This window comes from Akebia trifoliata, unplaced genomic scaffold (genome assembly GCF_017979445.1).
Source record: "Akebia trifoliata isolate Shusen 1 unplaced genomic scaffold, ASM1797944v1 Contig00113_ERROPOS400000, whole genome shotgun sequence".
In the NCBI taxonomy this organism is placed as follows: domain Eukaryota; kingdom Viridiplantae; phylum Streptophyta; class Magnoliopsida; order Ranunculales; family Lardizabalaceae; genus Akebia; species Akebia trifoliata.
The window spans coordinates 1548-11028 of NW_028236848.1; the positions used below are offsets into that span (position 1 = coordinate 1548).

Genomic DNA, 9481 nt, shown 5'->3' on the forward strand with positions numbered 1-9481 from the left:
AATGGACCACAACCAACAGCCATGAAAGTCCTGTGAAAGTAAAACTGAAAGCCAACACAGAGTGGACCACCAAGGCTTTGATATAGACATCACTTCATGACCCTAAAAAGAGATCATTTCGCACAATTAACACCTAAATGCTTTTAGTGTGTTAACTAGTAGAATGCAACTATGAGATCAGACAAGTGAGAGAAAAACTAAAGAAGCTGAATTATGTGTGCTTTGTAATTAATCCACCATACACTAGAGGTTGAAAAACTTGAAGATGACAGAGAAAATCAATAATTTTCTACTACAAGTCGAAGTTGAGTACTTAGTATGGGTCAACATCCGTAGACTCATGGAAGGGAAACTCATATATCACTCAGTCCCAAGTAATTACGAAATCCAACAGTTGGGATAAATCTTAAGAGAGATGCAAAATATTATCTAGACACAGTTGGGATTGTGAGTGAACATATGAATTACCTTTCCACAAGTCTATGGATTCCAACCCTCTAGTATTTACATCATTTTTGTTAGCATTTTAGAGTGACTGAGGAGTCGGTCCAAGAGGAATATCATCAGTTTAATATACAAATGCAGCACAAAGTGGGAGGGAATGTTTAAATGACCCTTAAAAATTTTAACATGCATACCTTAAAAGCAAGATGGGTGATTTTGGTTACACAAGATTAGTAAGTATAGACATACTAAAACTCATTTTATTCTATTTCTCTTTCAAGGAAAAAGTCTGATACAAAAACATTTTTGAAATTTAAAACTTAAAATCATCTATGTTGACAAACCATTTACCCCCGATGATGGATATCTGATGGGAATGACGCAACTATCAATATAAAAGGTTCTCGAGTCGATTTGGAACACAATATGTGAGCACATGACACCAAGAAGCGGTGGAGGATAATACAACACTCCCCCTCACCCATTAAGATGGAAAATTCCTTCGAGAGTAAGCACAAACCATTTATTACCCCCTAAAGACCAATCTGATGGGGAAGCCGCAATTATGAATTTAAGAGGTCACGGATCGAACTGGGGCACGATACATGAGCACACCCATCTCCCTAACTAACACGTAATTTAGTCCGCTTACCAACCAAGTGAACGACACCTTCAAAATGAATTCAAAACATTCTACCATTTCTTCTCAGGGAATTTGTCATGAGTACAAGTGTAGCCGATGGAAATTACAGGGCTCAAAATACATCCACAAAAACATCAACCAAGACCTATATTGCCACCAGCAACTGCTCCCTTTGTAGCCACCAATGAACTACAAACCTTACAATTACCTATTTCTATACAAGTACGAATCGAGAAGGCATTAAGTAAACAAAAGAAAGAAATTACACCTTACATGTGGCATGCAAACTGGTTAACCATCATCATCATTTGACGACCTCTTTGCTTTCTCTCTCCTCCCAGTAAGCTGCCTTCAACGCCTCGTAGGAGAGCTTCCCACTTAACCCTTCTGATGTGTCGTTCAAGATTGGACCACTATAATGTTGGTGTTGCTGCTCAGGCCACATCCTTCCACTTCTGCTACCTGTATCATACCCTGGGGTTGACATGTAGTTGGAGTCGATCACCATATCACCCTCCAATATACGTAGAACCTTTTTTCCCAGGGAACAAAATTATGATAAAGAATCAGGAAACAGTCACAGCAAAAGAATGGCTGTTTATAAATAATATATGATGGTCTTAGGTTATAATAATAATGAGAGAAATCTGATGTACTTATTAGGCATTATTACTAATACAAGTGACACTATTATTGTTTGAAAACTTTTTGCCCGGGACTAATCCGTGAAAGAAGTCAACCATTCTTGGGAGTCTTACCAGCTTTAGATAATTTGGATTCTCTATGATGGGATACAATCTGTAAAGTGCGGGGTTTTTTTATTTGTTTTTACAAATTTATGTATATTGAAAGATGACTTCAGATCCTACCTGAGACATTCGAGGTCTTGCATGGGGATCTCTCCGGATGCGCAAGGATGCAGCGTGTAGCATGCAATAGACCTCATGTTTAGAATAATGATGCTCCAGTCATCCACCAGTTCATCGCTTGCATATTCTTCTAGCAAAGGACGTGCCTAGTCTAGATTCTAAACATAAGCAGCACCAATCAAGGGTTTAAAACAAACAAAAAGAACCTATATTCTGGAGAAATATAATAAAGTGGAAAAAAGTTATGCCCATTTCCTAATTATATAGACGGAACTTGTTTCTAAAACATTCATCCTTAATATTTTACTTGTATGGATAAAATTATAATTGGTCACTTCATACCCATTCAATTAGGCATTGTTGGCCCTTGGGCCGATTGATGTCAACAGCTTTCCGTCCCGTAACAAGCTCCGCCAATACCACTCCAAAGGAATACACATCAGCCTTTTCTGTGATTTGACCACTTTGAGCATATTCTGGTGCCAAGTACCTAAGTAGAGGAAGAAGAATGGCTCCAACTTTGTCAATGCTAGCTGTGAATTTAATTTAAAAGTTTTAAAAAAAAATTACTATCCTTTGAGGTTTACCCGAATGTTCCGATTACTCTGGTTTCCACACCCAAATCTCCATCTGGCTGCCACCTTGCCAAGCCAAAATCTCCAACCTTCACAAATCAGAAGTTGATATCAAATCCCAATCACTATACATATCTTACTACTATGGGTAAGCACATTAAGACGACGATATGAGAATATATGGAAGCATGGACAGGTATATAACATTTTGACCACTTAATTTTCCTCCAATAGTATTATTTTTTACGTTTAGAATGAGGATATATTCTTTAAGAAGAATGGCTTGAGTTAAACTTGGATAACGAGGCATGTTTTGTTGTCAGCTAATATTTGTATTTTTTGGTCTTTCAATGACCTCCATATCTGTGTCCTGTGCATATATTTGATAGTCTCTCTAATATGCAATGTTTTATAGAGTGATTTATATAATCTCTCAAATTTTAGAAAAGAAATATGGTCATATAGATTATATTTTGGCTTAAACTTAATATAATTATTTTTTTGCATTTCTTTAGAAATTCAAGACAAGAAAAAAAAATAGTACATCTTTAAGGTTGGTTATAATTACAATGCTGTTTTGTATACTGAATGAGATGCCTAGGAATATGCCTATCAATGAAAAAAGAATGTCCAGGAAGCTGTTCATGAAATCCATCTAAAATTGTTAGAATTCCACCAAGGTTCCAAATGAAATAGACAACTTAAAGGTTCAAATTTTTGTCGTTTTTCTAATACGAGCATTCCCCTTCATGTGCAAGGATTTAGAGGTGGTGGTAGCCTTCAATACTAAACCGTCTTGTAACACCTATCCCTGTTCTTCATTACATATTCCTCTAATTCAAGTTCCTTCATTAGAGTAGAGCCTATCCCTGTTCTTCATTACATATTCCTCTGAATTCTAGTTCTTTCATTAGAGTAGAGCCTCCAAAAAATATTTAGAAACTTGCATTTTTTTTTTTTTTTTTCAGTTAGAAATTATACTGGATGATGTATTAAACAAGTAGATCATATTTAAGTTTTCAAAGTAAAAAAACTCTTCACTGGTAGGGATGATGTTTAAATTTTTTTTAAATATCTTCCAAATGAAAAATAATATTTGTCGCATTTCAAAGGTCATGGATTTCAACCTAGATTACCAACAAAAGAAGAAGTGTTTTAATAGAATTCTTGTATTTTCGTGCAAGTGAAGAGAACTGATTCCTAACATTTTTATGATTATAATTCATAAACTTATAGGGTGCATTGTATTTGTCAAACAAGAAGTTAGAGTGCGGAATATGTAACAAAAGGCTCAATGCAAGAAAACTAATACCTCTAAATACAATAAAATATAATATAATAGAAAAAGGAGGGAGAAACATACAAGTGGTTCAAAATCATGGGTGATGAGAATATTGTTGGGCCGCATATCACGGTGGACAATGCAACCTACTCTACACTCTTCATGAAGGTACCGCAACCCTCTAGCAGCTCCAACTGCAATTTTTTGCCGTGCAGACCATTCTAGCGGATCTCGATTACGTCCTACATATTCCCAAACCCTTATTAAGAACTCAACACAAAGTAAAACAAACATGATAAATCTCAAAATATAATCAATGAATAAATGCATGCCCTATTTCCAAACAGATTTACACAACACATCTTAACAAGTTTTATGAAAAAGATGATCAACAACTTAAAAGACCAAGAAACTTCTGATTTTGGAGATGGCCAACAACTTGTTTTACAATTTGATTTAGATCAGTCGATACACTAAAATAAAAGGAAACCTTAAAAACATGACTCTTGTTTTCTTTAATCTTCATCTATCCTAAAAGACATGACATTTACTGTAAATTCTCATTAGTATAGTACATTAAACGTACAATAATAGAGTTAAGTTTCTACAATGGATAGCAAAGAAATTACCATAAAGATGAGAATCTAGTGATCCATTGTAGATATACTCATAGACCAACAACCGTCTTTTATCTTCAAGACAGAACCCAATCAGCATCACAACATTTCGGTGTTGTGCACAGCTTAGTACCTCCACTTCCGAGCAAAACTCGAGATCCCCTTGAGAACTAACCAGTTTGTGTTGCTTGACAGCAACTGCTTGGCCATCTGGTAAGACTCACCTGTGAACAAATCCAAACCCACCTTCGGCCAAGAAATTTGCTTGCGAAAATCCACCGGTAGCGAGTTCCAGCTCAGCACAGCTAAACCACCTTGGAGGTTTTCCAAAAACAGGTGCCTCGTGCTGACATATTGAACACAGTGGAGGTGGATCAGGAAGGGCATTTTTGGACAGTGAAATAGCTTCTCTGACATTCCCACTAAAGTCCATATCAGGCCTATGGTTCAACTTTCCAAGTCCAGCTTCTCAATCGAGTTTAGAGAATTTCTCGAGCAGGGCCTTGGCTGTGGATATCTGAGCTCTATCATTATTCCTTTGTGAGCTTTCCCCGGCATGCTTTGAAGATTGGTGGCTCGAACTGAGAATTTCTGCCATCCACGGTTGGAAACTTAGACTCGTTGAAGGTGGACTTAGATTTTCGCTGTCTGTGTCAGAGCTACTATCATCCAAATTCCGATTTTCTTTTGTGATTATCGAGTCCTCTTTCTTTAGGTCTCCATTTATTTCAGAAATGAAAAATGGTGAGGTTCCAGGATCTGAGCTTGATACAGATGATGTTCCAACTTCAGTTGCAGTGAATGGTGTCCCCAGCTCTGGGCTACTACTTGGAGTCACAACAGGCCCTCGAATCGAATTCAACAGATCACTGTCCTTTTCCAGATTTTTTTCAGATTGTTCTTCTAACTCAGAAGGCAATGGACAGGCCATTTCAGGATCCGACATGGGTGATCCAACCAAATTTAAACGAAGAACCTTTGGATGAGAACGTTTCATAACCACAATGTTACATTGGAGCGCTTCCATGCAGCGTTTCTCTTCGTGTTTGAGCTGTCTATAAACAAAAGCCTTTAAATTAGGAAATGGTCGAAGAAACATAATCAAGGGAAATGAGAGAACATAAATGATGACCCATGAAATAAAAAATTGCAAAAAGCTTGATTAAGAACAAACAAAATGTTGGGCATTAAATTGTTCACATCAATAAATAAATCCACATGACCAAATTGCATTCCTTGAAGCTAAAACCAAAATTGAAGGATATATTAGTACCATTACCTGTCCAACACAACCCAGTTAGCTTGAGCACGCTTCGATTCTGCAGCCACTGCTCCACATGGAGATCCAGAAACAATCTTTATCTTGACATTTATCTTTACAACAAGGATTGAAAAATAAAACATTCAGTAGTGATTAGGGAGAGTAAAAAGCATTATGTCACGGACCTAACCCGCTTGGTAACTAGCGCCTGTGCGCCATTCAAGTTAATCCAATAATCTCCATGATCTAGCTCAAGTCCGACTTTTCCCAAGTGGCCCCAACTCACTCAGGAACGCACGCATGCACAATGCACTCTCACCCCCCCCCCCTAATAGCACATACAAACAATCTCTTGAGTTGAACTCTTGAAAGCTAATCCTAGAACCCTTGGACACATACTCACACGTACCATGCCCACATAGAAGTCATTCTGCCCCTTGTCCCCGAACACCCACACACATCCCCATGCCACACCCACATCTACCTCCCATACACACATAACCCACAAGAGATAGCACACACAAACAATCTCTTGAGTTGAACTCTGGGAAACTAATCCTAGGAACCTTGGAGTGAGGCTGACTTGAGTTTGATCGTAGGGATTAGCTTCAATCCCGCACAAGCACTAAGTAACAAGGGCTAGGTCCATTAGAATTGAATAAAAGTTACTACCTTGTTCGGATCGTACACATCATGGAGCTGAAGCATCATTTGAGAGCAAGAATCTGTAATATCGCACTTCTGCTCTGAACTGGTTCCCAAGTAAGACTTGCGGTGGCCACTGGCACAATCGCCTGCAAACAGTGGGAAACCCCATAGTTTTCTACCTGTAAAGAAGAATAAAGCTCTTTGATTAGACATCGGCTTCACCTACCAATTTCCAGGGTTGGCATGGGAAATAAAAATAGAACAACGAATATCAGAAAGACTAATATTCAAATGTTCAGAATCGAACAAGGTTTAGATGGTCGTATGCCTAAATATATACTGTAATTTGTCTTTAGTACAGAATTGGGTTTTGCACTATCAATTTGAAAATTTCCCCAAAACATAAAACTGATGAAAGATTCCGAAATTCCCGCCCATGGTTCAAAGGAAATTATTGCTAAGATAAGTGAAAGAGATTCCACACACTATGGGTTCATCCCAAAAGAAAGTTCCGTACCAAGTCAAATAATTCAAATATTTACCCTTCAAACCAACCTCTAATCTATAAGAAATTACAGGGCAGATATGGAAATTGAAGCACCCACTAATCAGATTCAAAAGACAAGAAATAACTTTTCCCTTCTCAAGAGAAAAGAAAGATGAAATAAAACATTAGTAAAATCAAAGTGGAGTTATACAAACCTGCCAATCCATCCTAAATCTATTAAAAAACAAGAACCCATCAAACTTAAAGGCATTTTATCCATCAAATAAGTCAACATTTATAAGTTAAAGAAGGATTAATAAGGCTGAGAGAGAGAAGAGAATACCCGAACTATGTGCAGGAACCACAACCAGTAACGTTATACAGTCCCCAGGTTGAACAACATGAGTCAAAGCCCACACAAGAGCAGTTCTTGGGATTTCTTTGGACGCCTTAACAGCCACGACAACCTTCTCCGCCACATCAGAACCCTTCTCCTGCTTCCCACGCTTTTGTTGAATACTCATCAGAACAAAAATTTCAAACCACACCTCTTGGTTCAGCAGATTCAATCCATCAAACCCATCAAAATAGAGATTGATTTCTCCCCAACAGAGGCCGAAGAAGATGAGATGAGCTGAGCTTCTCTATTATTAAAAATGGAGACACAAACCCTGGCAACTTTTATCTTGCGATCACGGATGACAAGACGCTTTTAACCTGTTTAGACGAAATGCTCAAGAAAAGGCAACCTCAAAGATGCTTTTTTTCTAAGCGAGCTGTAACTATGAATAGAAATCAAAAGATATCTTCTTCTCTGAGAAACCCTCAAAGGTCAGGTGATTTGACAGTCTTAAACCCTTCGATTTCCATTTTTTTTCTTTCTTCTTTCTTTCTTGATACCACCACTGAAAAATCCCACCCGAATCTTCTAAAAATATTAATTAATTTTCTTCAAAAGAACAAGAAATCAAAGATAAATGTCTCAAAAGTAATGTAGAGTGTCGTATACGAGAAAACGACACGGATCTCACTATTTCGAACAGCAATGGCTTTCCAATCGAACCTTCAAATCGCAGAGTCAAAAGAGGGGGAAACAAACAGTGAGAGAGAGAGAGGTGAAATATACAGGATTGAGGTTTCTAGCTCGGAATCTCCATTTTCAAATCTGACAAAAACAATCAAATCGATTTTGATACTTGAATAGACTTTGAAATTTGGAATCTATCTTATAAAACTACAAAACAACAGAAAAAATGAGAGAAAGACAACAAGAAAGATTAAACTAAAACTTCCGGATCAGATTCAAGATATTTCTTGCAATTAGTCAAAAAGGAACAGTTACCCAATGCAGATAACCTGAAATCTTCGATCTGAAGTTCAAAAAAAAAAATTGATTCTCACAAATCAAACACTAAAACAACACAAAATCCAACCGAGATGGAGTTCTCGATCCATTTCTTCTCCTCTCTTACAGAAAGAACAGCTATAAGGATCAGCAAAAACAACAAAGACGATGACCTTTGATTTCGAGATTAAACTAAAAATGGACAAAATAATATCAAAATCCAGCTGAATGCAGACGTGTTGTCAACCTTTATTGGCTCTCTCCTTTCGCATCAAACCAACAACAACACGCCAACAATTTAGTGAGAGAGAGAGAGAGAGAGATATTAGGGTTTGAGGCTTAAAATCTCAACAACCTCACTCACTGATCCTGAAACGAAATACGACCAAAAACAGAAAAATATGATCAATAAGAACAAAGTCATTTCTCTTACTCAAAACAGACTGCAAAAACTCATAATCATCTCTCTCTCTCTCTCTCACACACAACTGCAGATTGCAGATTTACAGCAAACAGCCGTCTAAGGTCTTTAATTACAATATTATCCTTATTTGTGAAGGAAATTTCGAAACTGCCATTCCCCTTACTCTCTTTCTCACTCAGTACTTTTAACTTGTTGTGAGAATTGATATAACGTTATAATTATGGGTTTCCGCGCTTCTTTTTTTCCTTCTATTTATTAATTTCCCAAAATCAGGACCTATGTAGACGGTAAACATTGTTCTATGTTTCGCTATGTTTTTTATACTCTGTAAGAGGGACCTATGACTTTTAATTTTCACAATTATGACAACTATCATTCATTCATGTATGGTCAAGTTTTACATTTATTTGCCATAAATAATAGGGATTTTACTTTTTGTAATTTTTTTTTTTTTTTTTTTTTTTTTTTTTTTTTTGGATTGTCGTGTGCGCGCGGGGCAGATTGTACCTTTTAAAACATCATATCTCGCCAAATCCCACTGGTACATGCAATTTCCCACCTACCACACATATCAGGCAAGATGGGATAAATCTTTGTTGGTAGCCAACAAAGGGACTTACATTTAGATCGTATCATACCAGAAACTCAATCATTCCAATCCCATAATTTTGGATTTGGATTTAGTAATGATGATTAATTTTTAATAGGCCATCCAATCCAATCGGCTCCTAATTAATCAATCCTCGATTTGACAAGATCTTGGTCAAATAAATTGTGAGAGTATGCAAATTATGATATATATAGATTGTTTAAATATAAGAAATTGATTTACATATTTATCAAATTGACTTTGATCCAATTTGGACGTGATCCAAGGGTTAGATTT

At 36.9% G+C, this 9481-nt stretch overlaps 1 pseudogene across 1 annotated transcript; it reads right to left on the reverse strand.

The window, feature by feature from the left end:
• Positions 1 to 1122: 1122 nt before the first annotated feature.
• Positions 1123 to 8769, reverse strand: LOC147381950 (inactive protein kinase SELMODRAFT_444075-like; annotated as a pseudogene). Its single transcript, XR_015174226.1, has 9 exons — positions 7170 to 8769; positions 6364 to 6518; positions 5710 to 5804; positions 4443 to 5485; positions 3895 to 4055; positions 2544 to 2620; positions 2299 to 2446; positions 1957 to 2102; positions 1123 to 1619 (listed from the first exon to the last, which is right to left on the reverse strand). The product of XR_015174226.1 is annotated as an inactive protein kinase SELMODRAFT_444075-like (transcript).
• Between the last annotated feature and the right edge of the window lie 712 nt (positions 8770 to 9481).